Raw genomic sequence first — 14,881 nt, 5'->3', positions numbered from 1 at the left:
TGTGATTGAGTGACCAAGCTACTTGGTCATCTTCATGCAAAACATGATCTGCAGACATGCACCTCAGTCCACCAACTCAACATCAAGAGAAACGAAAAGAACTTATCTTCAAAGTGATTGAAAAGATCAATTATTCAGTGCACTCACAGCTCATAGCTCTAGGTAGACATGTTTGAATCCAGGCATGGTTATTAGCATTCGCACATTCCCCCTATGCTCTTAAAATACTCTTGTTTTTTTCTTGCATCTCAAAGACAGGCAGTTTAGGTTGACTGGTGACTCCAAATTGTTCCTGTATAACTGGCATCCCACTAAGAGTGAATTCATACTGCTTCTGGTGCTACTGGGCAAACTGAGAACCCTGTGTACTTATTGTCCCCTAAATGGATTAAGTCAATGGATGGATAAATTGAAGACTTGTAAAATCACTTATTAGGTTTCAACAATAATAAGCAAGATGTTCGATACACTTTTATTAGTTTTGTTAAGTATGGCAATACACTAAAATACACTAAATAAAATAAGTAAAGACCACCACACTATAGTCAGGAAGGAGGTGAGGAGTATTAGGAATAGTAAAGGTGAGCTAGAATATAAAGATACTAAAATAACAAGGTGAACAAGAACCTAGTTAGAGTAAATCTGCACCAGGGTTCTTCTTTAGGTACTTACCTCTTTGATCTGGTTAGGGATGTGTTGAATCACATAAATCCCACTGGTGCATGCTTTTTGCTGATGACATTGTTTTTCTGTAGCACCAAAAAAAGAAAAAATGGATAGGTAATCGGAAGAATGGAGAAGGGCTTTGGAAGATGGAAGATTGGACATAAATAGGAAGAAGTCTGAATATATGGTGTTTAATGATGATCAGGATTCAGAAGTTAGCTTGCAGGGAGAGCTACTGAAATGAGTGAATACATTTAAATATCTAGAATCAGTGGTAGCCCAGGATAACCCAACAAGATGCAGAGAACAAGTGAAGTGTGGATGGAACAATTGGAAGAAGGTATCAAGAGTATTGTGTGATCGAAGAATTAAGGAGAAAGTTCAAGTTGTTAAAACAGTGGTTAGAACAGCAATGAGACATGGTGCTGACATATGGGCAGTCAGCACACGAGAAGAAATTAGTTGTGGCAGAAGTGAGAATGTTGAGGTGGATGTGCAGAGTTTCAAACAAGGATACAATTAGAAATGAGACAATCAAAGGTACAACAAAAGTGGGAAAGATATCTAATAAAGTAGGGGAAAGTAAAATAAGTGGTATGGATATGTGATGAAGCGAGACAATTAATCAGAGGTAAGTTAATGGGCACAATTATTAATAATAATAATAATAAAGATTAAGAAGCACATGTGTAGAATGGGTTCAGATGAAGTAAGTCATGTTTTACTTATATGTTGGAACTGTGTAAGAAAGTAAACAAAAGCATACAATAACAGAGGTGTATATGATATTATTTATCTTGAAGGCTTTTCATAAGGTTCAGGGTGTAGTGTGTAGATAGGTGCAGAACTGGCTAAAACAAAAGAAGTAAAGGATTATATTGAGGAAAACGTTGTCAGAATTAATTGATGTTAAAAATGGTGTCAATCAGGGATCAGTGCTGGGGCAACTGTTCTTTATAACTTGCATGAACAATCTGGACAGGAATTTAATCAGTAGTTGGTTAAGTTTGCAGATGATACCAAACTAGGTGGAAGGGAAGGTAATGTAGAAAAAGCTTAACTGTTACAGAGGGACTCAGACAGCATACAGGCTAATGCAGATGTCTGGCAGATTAAATTTAATAAATAAATAATACATTTAAAGTAAATATAAACTGTTACATGCACAAAATAGACAATTTAGATTTGAATACAGAATAGTAGGTCTGAACATTGAAATTACACTTTGGACATAGGAGTTATAATGAACTTGTCACTTTTGTCATGCATGTGTTCCTGGTGACCACTTTCCTGACTCTGATAAGGTAAATGATACCACACTGGGACGAGGTGGCTCTGGCACTAACTGTCGTATTCTCTTTCCACCTCAGCTTCAACAAGGAGACCAAGTAGGACACCTAGATCCAATCATATCACCCTTTCTGCCTTGGATGCCATAAAAGCAGATGTCTCCTGAAAGATGGCATTCTTTTGGATCGGAGCCTTCAATACAAATAGAACTCCCACTGATGGATCTTTTGTCAAAATGCATTGCAAAGCTGAATGCAGCCATCCTTCTTTCTACCCAGGGCACCGCTTTTTGATTGATTTTTGGTTTACAATTAAAACTGAGCAACATGGCTGATGCTCCAACATTCTTTTAGTTTGCTCTGGTCTGTTCATCACACTATGTACCTCATGACCACAGTGATACAATACAACAGTGATAACGATGGCTAATAGAATGCTAGATCATTTAATATGAGGTGTGGAATACTTAAATTATTTTTAAGTTATGTAACACACTAGAGAGGCCTCATCTGGAATACTGTATATGGTTTTGGTCTCCATATTACAAAAAAGACATAGAAGCACTACAGAAAGTCCAATAGCCTTATTGTGTGACTGAGAGGTGTAAGTTTTGAGGAGAGATTGATGGAGTTGAACCTTTCATCTTGAAGCACACAGGAATTATGAGGTAACATGCTTGAAGTGTTTAAAATTATTAAGGGAATTAGTTTAGTGGATCCCAGCTATTATTTTAATAATAAATTCTCCAACAAAATCATGGAAACACAGTTGGAAATGTGTTTAAGGGCACAAATATCAAATATTTGATATTTATTCCACATACAAAAAACTATAGGCACATACTGTATTAGTATGCTGGAGAGTAGGAGTTTAGGGACCTTCATATCTTGACTTGATGTTATTTTGGACAGTCTTGGTGAATAGGACAGGTGAGATTTTTGGGCTGAATGGCCTATTCTCATCACAGTTATTCTAATGTTCTAAAACACTGTACACAAATGCTATAACATTCATTCATTACCTCACATTTGTATGCCCCTACAAGTGAAGCATTTTACTTGAATTCACATAGTGCTGAGAACTGATTTTAAACTCACATTCTTACAATGTGACACCCTTTGTCAACCTTCTGGGGGACATGATGGAAAAGTGGTGAGTGGTCTGGTGTTTTACCTCTAGTGGCCAGGGTTTGTATTCCAGTCCTGTCATTGTACAGGTGTAATGTAAATGTTCTCATTTCTGTATGGATTTTATTGCAGTTCTTCCAGTTTTTTTTTTCCTGTTGTGCTGTCATTTACTAAATTGCCCAGTATAAACGTGTGTGTAAATGAATGTGCCCTGTAATGGACTAAAATGTCGTTCACGGGTGGTTCCTCCCTTGCACCTGTTAAAGCAATTGCTATGACCGTATAATTGAACAAATGGTTTCAGAAATAAATTAATGAATACCAGCTTTCTATTTCTTAGAGGTGTTGGTGAGTAGTAACCTATTTTTATTAGCCTTCCAATATGACAGGTGTACTTCTATTCTGTGTATTTGGCAAAAAAAAAATCCATGGTGGCAAAGGTGTTTCAGAAAGTGGCCTACCAGTGCTCTTGGTGTACCATAGTAACATGAGAGTAACCGTCCTATGTAAATGGTGGCATGGGCTCAGAACCCATTCTAGCAGCACCCAACACTTCACACTGACGAATGACCAGATTTGGACTCAAACCCAGTCTCTTAGAGAAATGAGGGATTAGTGATTACCATTTTACTACCCATCAGGCAAATAAATGAAAATGTGAAGACCCAGGGCTTAATAACTCTTATAAAAGATAGCCCGGACACAGACAGTCACAACACCAGATGTCCACAACACACACAGTTTATTTCTCTTTCCTGCGCACACAGTACACAATCCAGTACCATAAACTCACGTGATTACTCAGTCCTTTACTTTACTTCTTCTGCTACCTCCACTCCTCCTCGTAAGCTCCGTCCTCTTCCACCCGACTCCGGGTCGCCTAGAGTGGTGGTTGCAGGCTCCTTTTATAGCACCCCCGGAAGTGCTCCAGGTGCTTGTTGACCTACTTCATTCTGTACTTCCGGGTGTGGCTGCAATCCAGCCCACTAAAGCCACGCAGCTCCCCCTGGCAGTGGCCATGGAGCCCAACAGGGATGAGCTCTAGTGTTCCACCATTGTGGCCCTGATGCAACCCAGGGGGGCTGCCACCAAATGTTCCGGGGGATGTAGTGTGCATCCCATGGCTACTCCCCCGGATCCAATATCAATGGGGCATCCCGCCTGGGCATGGGTCCCAGCCGTCCGCCACACTCTGTAATATTTAACTTTAATTTAGTTAACTTAATTTGCCAGTTTGTGAAAAAGATATTTTTGTCTTGGTGTTAATTTTTAAATCGAATGTTACCCTAGTTTGTAGGCTCATTTGTTTTTCTTATTTGCTGAAATGTTACTGAAGTAAATTTTCTTTTTCTGCAGGTTCACTTTAATAAAAACAATCTGAAAGCAGGAACATTGCTATCACTTGTCCCTAGAGCTTCAATAACCTCAGCATTCTGTATTCAGCCTTGAATGTTACAGAATATCAAGTCAAGACAGGCTTCCCCTCTAGTGAGTGTGCTGATAAATGTGGGTAATCATATCATGGCCTCTGCTAACTCTCAATTGTGTGATTTGAGGTCCTCATTATTATCACCTCATCACTTCTGAGCAGGCCTTTCTAATATTATATAAAATTGTTTATTTAACTTTATATCAGAGCCTGGATGTCAGTAACACACCCTCGAGTTAGTTCATTATCTTAATCAGCTTCTGCTTTCTTTCATATGCCCTCTCTGTGCCTTCATGTATGTCCAACTGAAGAAATTTCCCATTATAAACTCCTTTTATGCCACTGTTCTTATTTATTCTAGCTATTTATAACATAATAACTTATCTCTTGGTTTTAGTGTAGATACATTTCCAAAAATGATGTCATGTTTGTCTCCTGCCATGAGCTATTCTAGAATAGCTTGTTTTACAAGCTTCCTCAAGGAATTTGTTTTGTGAGTTATATTTTACATGTGAGCTGGTGTTTGCACTATTAATTTCTGTTTTAAATTTAACTTTTGTATACCAAAAACCTTTCCACCCTTCTAATATCTTTTATTCGTTCTCTGTTGTCTAGTTTAAAATGATCAAGTATGCTAAGCATGCACCCTATATTCCCAGTACTCTTTCACAAAGCATTCAAAAAATGCCTTTTATGTCTATAAAAGTATGATGCTTCATAAACCAGGACTTTGGCTTTACTGTACCGATTCACTTAATTTCTTCAAAACTGACATTTGCTAGCACAGTTTAGGAGAGACAACTATGACACAGCTTTTTCCCTATTTTTTTGGTATGTTGAATGACAGCCATCCTTACTCTTTGGAATCTGTTCATTCATGGTTCCATTTTCTAACTTTTTAAATTAAATTCAGAGTCATAGATGACAAAGCCAATTCCGAGAGCATCATATCCAAGACTTGAGCTGTCAGTCCATTGCAAGTGACAATCATACACACACTCAAATGCAAACCTTGTTGCCCACCTAAAAAACACATTTTATGATACAGAAGAAAAGCTTGGCTATCCTGATGAAAATTCTAAACTCCTTATACTGGACGACTTTCAGTCATCTGGATCTGCGAGTTGATCCTCAGGAGAACCTCATGGGATCAGAGATAATATCTCTGTGTGTCTCACTGATATTGCAAGCCGGATAAAGGAACACCATCTCCAGCTCAACCTGGCAAAGACAGACTTTCTGGTTATTCCAGCCTATCCTTCTATTCAGGATGCTTGCTCTGTTCAGTCTGACTTATTATTACTAACACCCATCAAGTCTGTCCACAACATTGGAATGGTGATCAGTGACCAACTGTCCTTCACTGACACTCTTGCAACAGTCTCTCATTCTTGCAGATTCACACTATACAACATCCACAAGATACGTAAGACCGTATCTGACAGAGTATGCAGTACAACTCCTGGTCCAGGTTTTTGTCAAATCATTGCGGCTTGCCTACAGATTAGTCAATGTGTCAGCAACTATATATCAAGAAGACACTTGTAAGGTCCTATGCTTCTTCTCCACTTCTTAGGTTTTCAGGTTTGTTGATGAACTGTTTTTTGGTGACGCCACCTCAGCATGGTATCAACTCTTAATCGAGAGTAGTGGAATGAGCTTCACATGCTCTTTCCAAATTTTGAGTCCCTCCTTTTTAAGAAGCATTTGAACTTATTTGGTGAATTTCTGTCTGTTATGTTTTTGCAACCTAGAAACTATAACTAGCTTGCATTTTGTTCTGAACTCTTCACTTGTGAAGATCATTTTGCAATGTTGCACTTTAACAGATGTTTCCAAAAAGTCTCCAAGACTGATGTTTACTCGATTATGTTAACCTCATTTATAAAATGCTTTGGTTAAAAGTATCTGACACATAAATGTAAATGTAAAATGTTGCTTTATACTTCTTTCTCCTTAATATGACATACAATATTTCTTCGCTGGCAGAATTTTCACAACTTGTTCTTCTCTATAGCCACAAGATCTTAATTTACTGTAATACAACCCCTACTCTTGTTCATTTTTTGTTACCTCACTTAAACACTGCAACTTTTTTCAGTAAGGCTTCCTCTAACGCAATTTGAGCTCCACAGTCATCCAAAATGTAACTGGTTGGCTAGTGTATGATGGGAATGCTACTCCTCTTCTTTGCTCTTTCCTCTATCTTCACATTGCTGCTACCATCAAGGGCAAAACTGTTGATTGACCTAGAGGTCCCTGCATTGCTCTACTCTTTACTATCTCCACTCTCCTCCTGGTCTCCCCATATGTATCGTCACAAAGTTTCCATTGTGCTTAAAATTCCTTAGTGGCTGTTGCTCCAGCTGGATGAGCTACAAGTGTATACAGTTCCTTAAGTATAACTCCCCACCAGTGGGAAATGTTTTCTATGACCATCTAATCTGCAGCAAGCCTACTGTACTTGGAACCTCTTCGATCCACACAGCTTTATTAAGTATTTTGTGATTTCTTTCACTTTCTACCTTTCACTGTCTTCTTGATATCTACAGCTAGTCCTGACCCTTTGAACCTTCAACTATCTGTATTTGGCATTTTGCTAGTTTATCAGTAGTACTAGGGTGTTGTACCGTGTTAGCCATTATGAATGTAGAGAAAAGCCAAGCAAAATGACACCTTTTATTGGCTAACTAAAAAGATTACAATATGCAAGCTTTCGATGCAACTCAGGCCCCTTCTTCAGGCAAGATGTAATCATTTTAGTCATGGAACTAACTGTAGTAATGCACTACTTTTGTTCTTCATTGAATTTTGCATGCATACATTTCAGTTAGTCGCTCTGGGTGAAGGTGTTTGCTAAATAAATATTAAAATTGCTACTGCTGGATTCTGCCTTATAACTCTAGGAGAAATATATTTGAATTCTGACCTGATCACTGTCTGTGTGGAGTTTACATGTTCTCCTTGTATCTGCTTGGGTTTTCCTCCTAAATCTCAAATATATGCTGTAGCTCTGTCACATAACCAATGATTAAACTAATTCTTGAATTTTGTCACTGCAGTAACATTTCCATCATTTGAAGAAGGCCTTACATTCACCTCTGTATGGATTTTGGCAGTTTTGCAAGTATCTGACTTATTGTTCTTTTGCTTCACACACTGGTGTGAGTTGGGTGTCACTCTTTGTTCCCATACAGTACAAGTGCCCTTTTTCCGATCCCATCTTGTTGGGATGATCTCACATGACTTTGACTTCCATGACCAGTATTGTATTTCTTCCTGTGCAGTTCCTTCTTTTTCCATGCTGCATCACAGGTCAATGAACTCCTCTTTCAGTCCATCAACTTTTGAGATGCTAACGTTCATGGATTCAAACATCAGCCAGTGGATAGGTCGAACAAGACATTTAGTTAAACTGATTGCCTCCTTAATTTCTGACATACCAGTTGGGTACTGTTTTGACATTCTAAAGAGCAGCTCATTACACAAGTTTGTATGTTTTTGTTTATCAATCGTTACTTGTTACAAAAGCAGCTCAGAGTGATTATTTAAATTTATATAGTGTACATAACAAGCAACAACTTGGAGTATCCTCATCTTTTGTAAATTTCTCATTTTAGGCCATACTTTATAGATATATTTTCATAGGTTCTGTCCTTTATTGAGGTTTCATTCTTTCTAGGGAGGTTTTGGATAAATCATTGCTAGGCTACCAAGAGTTGCATTACTAACTTCTTTTCTCATGGTTTTCTCAGGATTATGTAGTCTTACATTATCCTCCAAGTTGTGACCTGTGACCAGATTTCCTACTTGATAATTAAACAAATTAACAATACCTTTTATTCAACAGATGCTTATATGACTGCATCTAAGAACAATACCTTTGCTAAAGCAGGTCACCTTCTTTGGTGTCTTTGCATCCTGCCCTCATTTTCATGTAGATTTTCTTCTGCAGCTATGCAGTTAAAGTAATTAATAAATCAATATTGTATCTAGAATTATTATGTGTGCCCTGTGAAGGAATGGCTTCCCATTTAGACGTGGTTCATGCTGTGTTGGACAGAAGAGGAGCAATGAGTTGGGTATTCAATGACAATTCCCCCAAGGTGCACACCACTTGAAGACCTTGGAAATTCTACATGAGCGGATGAAAACTGTTGTGAGGACTCAGGAAGACTGATTTGGTTATCATGGTAATCCTCCCCACAAAGAGCAGATTGTGAATGAAATGAAAGATGGATTGCTCAGTAGAATAGGAAGCACTGCAAGAGCTGATGTCCTTGGCATTTCTCTTATTGGTTTCATGCTTACCATCTCAATGTTCATTATTGCACTTTTCATCTCATTCTGCTAAAACATATTAATAGAAGATATTCTATTTTTTAAAATATTTGATTTCACATAAAAATATTTGTATTAACAAACCAATAAAAACCTGAAACAAGTTCAAAACACTTAATCAAAAAATGCATTAAGCAATGTACACCACTGCTGGCTTCACTATACTGGCTTTCTGTGTGATATAGAATGCTTACAAATATCAACATCTCAAAATACTTAGCATCATTCCCAGTCCTGAATACTGTAAACCCAGCATACACTTGTAATTTCCTGGCACTTGTCTCCCTATTTATTTCTAAACTTAATTATGAGCCTCTGAATAAGCTTTGATACAGATTTGTGGCTTCTGCTTTATCCAAGATACTTCACTCATAATAATATTGAAATCTATCTTTCCTTTTTTGCAATTCAAATATATTGTTCTTCCATTTATTTTACTGTAAATGAGGCTTCACTCTCTATTAGCTGGGTCACTCCTTATCCCATGTGATGAAAACTAAAAAAGATACTTCCGGAATGTGAATCATCTAGTTTGTGTAATGATGCCACTTTTGGTGAAATGTTCCATGTCAAATAAAGACTGAACATGTTGGTTGTGCACTACTTTTTATGTGTACTCCAACATTTTGTCAAATTCACTAAGCATACCCTGACTATCTATATATAATCAAAAAATAAGCATACACTCATTTTTAAGATGAACAGCATTGAGGCACAATAGTTGTGCAGAGCTGGGAGTCCTGGGTTTGAATGTCAGTCCTGTCTGATTTGACTTTGCTCATTATCCACGTTGATTCAGCATGAGTTTTTGCCTGACTAGTCCAAATTCCTCTGACATCCCAGATGTTTGATTCGTATTAATTGGTGGGTACTAATTGGCCTAGTCTAATTGAGAGTGTCTTGAAAGGGCTGACCATGAAGAGCTGGTTTATGTTTTGCAACTGATGTTGCCCAGAATAACCTCCACTCTCACTGTAACTGTGTTTTCAAATAAGCAGGTTTAGAAAATTGATGAGACGCATTAAACTCCCAAATGAAACTTCTACATGACTGTCATATCCCACTTTGAAACCTAAACTGTTATCATGTGTGAGAAATGACTTCAGATGGAAGTGAGTTTTGAAACATCTTAAAATGGTTACACAGCTTTGGCTGTATTTTTCCATTGAAGGAAGCTGTCTCTCGACCTGGGCAGATAGAAAATTAAAACAATTTACATACGTATTCTTTTACAGGAATGTTGAAATATACAATAAAGTTATTATTATATTATAATGAGCCGACTAAATTGGAGCAAATATAAACAAGATTTAGTTCTCATGGTAATACTTGAGAAAGCCAGTCGAAATGCATAGCATAAAACCACACACTACAAGGCAACAAGAAAGCTAAAATCTGACTCAGGCCTGTTTTTTATTCAGCTTCTTCCAGAACTGAAGTCTGGTTTGGCAGCATCTGGTGCTATAATGGAAAGCTTTCTGGTGTGTGGTAGTCATGCTAAATTGTGTACCACTCCTATAGTTGATTAAAGATATTGCCTTAAAAATATAAAACTTGTCGAGTAAAAAAAAAAAGAAACATTAAGCAGCTGTTGCTTAGTTTATACATGCAATTCAGCTGTCAACAAAGCACACACTTTTCCAGTTCTGTGGTTCAACAGCTCTTTGGCCATCTCACCCTCATTACAGCCTTTTCACATGGATTGACTAAATGTCTGTGAGGACAAAATGAATCTCTGGAGTGTTTGAAGGAATAAGTCTCTCCTGACCCTTGTGAACAAAATTAGCTTTGTTCATTAGCTTACTGGACTGATTACTTAGTTGATCAATAAAAACGTCATTTGATATCTGTCAATCAACCTTTCTTAAGTGAACCAACCTGAACAGGAAGAACCATTAAAAAGTACTTTGCTAAACAAATAATAACACTTTGAAATATATAAAAAATATAAAATATAAAAAAAAACTAAAAATCTAAGTTTTTGTCAAAATATGTCTGCACTCTATACTTATCAGACATATGGAGTAAAATGACACATGGAAATGGATGAAGAAGTTTAGTATGAAAACATGTGGCATCTGGTTTTGTGAACTTCTTGTCAGGATTGGGTAAGAGACATTGTCAGTTGTAGCTGAAATTGCCTAGACATTAGGAATCACCACAATCGATCATTTAAGTTTGATCTAGTTAGGTCAATAAGTTTCAAATATAATAAACTTGCAGCTCCATTAGATATTAGATAACACAACAAGACAAAACATTAAGCCGGAGATTAGTTTACAGGAAGGGATCACTAAAACAAATCTTAAGTAGAATTGAAAAAAGAGTATTTAAAGAGTAGTCAAATCTGGATTTATCTGTGAGAGTGGGAAACACTAATCCACAAAACTAGTTTTAAAATGAAACACGTCATTTATGTGTCACATTCTCCTTTGATGGTTAAGAAAAGGAGTGTAAGGAAATCTGGCACGATCTGTGGTAGTTTAATGATTATGGTGTGTTTTGGGTATTTTAGTTACAAGGCAATGTTAACAGCTTTATGAATTTCATATTTCCAATTTCCACTTTCTTGACTGCAAGTAAAGTCATGTCATTTTCTAACCCACTTAATCTAGACTAGGGATGCAGGAGTCTATCCCAGCTAGCATAGGGCACAAGGCAGGAACAAACCCAGGACAGGTTGCCAGTACTTTGCAGGGTAAACACATACACACCAAGCAAACGCTAGGGCAAATTTAGTGTCACCAGTTCATCTAACCTGCATATCTTTGGACAGTGGGAGAAATAAGGAGCAACCAACAGAGACACAGGGAGAGCATGCAGTTCCATACAGAGAGGACCTGGGACATGAACCCTGGTTTCCTTACTGGGAGGTAGCCCTGCTACAACTAATCCACTGTGCCACCCTTACGTATTAATATGTGCTTGATAAATCAGCTCCTCATCTGTTAAACATTACTAATTCATGGGTCATGACTACAAATATCTGCCATTTCAGTACCATTTTTAATGGGAAAACATATAATTTTGCACACATTTGTGCTAGAGTTGGAGTTATCAAGCACTTTCCAAAAACTTCAGGAGCCATTGAACACCACTCAGTCCCAGCTGAACAAAACAATGAATTCAATCAAGTAGAGCAACATGATTCAAAACTCATGTTATTGAGTCTTTGTTTTCTTAACCTACGCTTATGACAAAATGACAACTGGGAAATATAAGGAAAAAATACAGTTTCGCCTAATGTATATATGAATTTATGAATTAAATGGGTAATTTGTTGATCGATAAGCACACTTTGAATGCGCATGATTATTTTATGATACCCGTATTGATTATCCAGCAATGGCAGGAACTCAGACGTACCTTAGCATGTGCATACGTCCACTGTCAAAGTCATCAATTTAGACTGCTGATAATAATAAAACAGACATCATTATTTTTGAAAAATGGCAATATGGATTTTAGAAAATGGTTAAAATTGAATTCTCACTACTTTACAGACAAGGCTGGAAAAGACTCTGAATCTTAGTCTGAAATATTAGCAGAAGAGTCTCACAGAATGAAGAAAGAGTGCAGTTAACAAATGGTAGTAAGTTATGGAAGGATGGTTAAATGAGAAGGCTCAAGTCATAAAATGACACTTTATTTGGCTTTCCTGGGGGAGGTCCATAAAGGATGAGTTGTTTTGTTTTTCTCTTTCTCTGTGTGTGTGTCCTGTACCTGCTGCATTGTTTTTATTGCTTATATTTAACATGCACATGTAGTTTGTTTTGCTGATGCTCTGGTGTTGAATGTGTCATTAACATAGGCTGCAGCATCTGAACAATATTATATTTCATTAATAAGGTCTTACATTATGGTAGCAGAATCTGCTTTGTTGTTTTCAACCTTTAATGCATTTACTGGCTGCTTGCATTTTTTTTTTTTGATGACTTGGGCTTAATACTGTTGTTTAACTCTAGTCTGGCATCTAAGGACCATTCTTTTGATATTAGTTCATCTGCTGGAGTGTAGTAAGTCTCCTATTGGCAATACTGACCTCTTGTTACAGACATCTTCAGTTTAGTGCTTAACTGATTGGCACATTAATCATTTTCTTGTTTTTAGTTTTTTTGACATCAGCTTGCTGATTCAAAACCAGAATTCATTCACCTTTATATTGGAAATTCATATCATCTAGTGCTATTCACAGAAATCTAAATTTCTGGTGTAAGATTTGGTTTGAATGATGGGTCTGAATGATAATATTGCCATCAAACATGCTACAATATATATATAACTTCACATTTTTTAGCTTTCTTCTTAACTGTAACTTTAAGCCGCCTGGAATCCTCCTAGGAGTGCTGGGTATGGGCAGAGTTCTAATGATGATTTTGCTTTAAATCTTCTGAACTGAAGGAAAAATTTGAAGTGTTGGGTGGCAAACAACACGTTTAAAAATCTGCTGCAGATTTTGATCTGTGAGCTTTTTTTCACTTCTGACCACTTTAATTTATGAATTAAATGATTAAATAATTGCAGATCAATTACTAAAAACTAATTGCTTGAATTTATGTTACTCAGACTAAACAAACTTATTTCTCCCATTATATCCTTGCTGGTGTGAGTCACACATTCTTTCAGTTAGACCAAGAGGAAATGAACAATTAAATCTCCAGAGATTAATCTGTCCCATGATTTTGCAGGCAACTCCTCTCACTTCTTCCTTACCTCGGAATGACAGCTCTATTTACTTTACTTCCATATTGGGTGGGAAAAAACTGCTACTGACTTTTTAATAACACAAAACAGTCTAATTTTTAGGGCCTGAGATTTTTTCATCTGCCCCTTTTGTGTATTGATGGCCTCCCATGGCTACTTTTTACAAAAACAAGAAAGTCTGCATCAGTGTCCCTGGCTTCCGACTAGCATGATGGAACTTCTCACACTGACCTCCTGGTCATAGCAAGCTGCTTCACATTTAGTGACAGAGGTCAAAATGTGAGAGACTGGGTTCTTTTGTGGCATACCATGATGTTGCTGTTAAATGTTAATGCTAATACACGCAAGTGAACCAAAGAGAGGTACTTCCCTGTATGCATTTTTGGGAGGCTGACTGTGCAAAGCTAAATATAACACAAAAGGAATTATTTTTTCTTTGTGTCCTTTACCTAAATTGAACCTATTAACAGGTAATTTTACCATCATGTCAGTATGCCACACTGTACAGGAATGAATAACCTATCTACTGATGTTTTACAAGTGTTATGAAGACCAAAAGAAAGCTTTGTTAAGGTCATGTTACATAAGAGTAAATGAGTAACAGATGCACTTTTTCAGTACCCAAACTAAAGAGTTACCCTGTGCTAAACATGGTAGGCCCTAAGGTGTATTGAACAGCTTTCCCATCCAGATCCTTAGGGACGCACACCTGCTACTACTGCTCCAAAATATCTTAATGAGAAATCAACCTCTACCTTAATTGAAACCCCTTATTTAATTGCATTAAATTGTTTTGACACTCAGGACCTCCGTACAGGTGTCCATCTGTTGTATCTTTTAAAAGTGATGGGTACGCTTAATCGGTCAAACTTCAGTGTGGTTTCTGTCTTATACCACACCATCCCCCTATTCAATTTCTGCCTTTTATTTTCAATGTCCTGTCTAGGATCAGAGTTTTCAATTTCAAGAGGTGGGTATTGTTAGGCTTTTAATTAGTGTAAGTTGCTGTTTAAATGCATTGATTATAATTCACCAACAGATTAAGTTTAACCTAATAAGGGTATGGGCATCTAGTGGCATATGGGCTTGCTATAAAACTACACAGTTCATGTGTCAATACCTCAGTCCATTTAATTGGTATCTGCTGTCTGCATTTTTAACAATAAGTTTTTTTCTCTCAAAATGTACTTGCACGCGATAAAATAAAACGTACTCCAAATGTCATAGATTTAATCTGCTATTAGCAGTTGTCATGGTTCTCTCCAGCTACTCATGAGGCTCAACAGATGTACAGGGAGAACTTCTGGCGTATTAAAATGGAAGT

Source organism: Polypterus senegalus, chromosome 9, assembly GCF_016835505.1.
Source record: "Polypterus senegalus isolate Bchr_013 chromosome 9, ASM1683550v1, whole genome shotgun sequence".
Classification (NCBI taxonomy): domain Eukaryota; kingdom Metazoa; phylum Chordata; class Cladistia; order Polypteriformes; family Polypteridae; genus Polypterus; species Polypterus senegalus.
This window is presented reverse-complemented; position numbering follows the sequence as displayed.